The sequence below is a fragment of the Mandrillus leucophaeus genome, unplaced genomic scaffold, assembly GCF_000951045.1.
Source record: "Mandrillus leucophaeus isolate KB7577 unplaced genomic scaffold, Mleu.le_1.0 Scaffold34, whole genome shotgun sequence".
In the NCBI taxonomy this organism is placed as follows: domain Eukaryota; kingdom Metazoa; phylum Chordata; class Mammalia; order Primates; family Cercopithecidae; genus Mandrillus; species Mandrillus leucophaeus.
Window position 1 is genome coordinate 2,224,743 of NW_012103587.1, and position 349 is coordinate 2,225,091.

Genomic DNA, 349 nt, shown 5'->3' on the forward strand with positions numbered 1-349 from the left:
GCTGTCCTTCCACATTCTATCGTGTGGCTGGCCCATAGGTTGTATTGTCACTCCTCGATTGATGGACACTGGCTTGGTTCTAGTCTTTTGCCACTACAAAAATGACTGGCCAGGGTGCACTGCCTCACACTGTAATCCCAGCACTTTGGGAGGCCAAGACAGACAAATCACCTGAGGTCAGGAGTTCAAGACCAGCCTGGCCAAAATGGTGAAACCCTGTCTCTACTGAAAATACAAAAAATTAGCCAGGCGTGGTGGCAGGTGCCTGCAGTGTCAGCTACTTGGGAGGCTGAGGCAGGAGAATTGCTTGAACCTGGGAGGCGGAGGTTGCAGCGAGCTGAGATTGCAT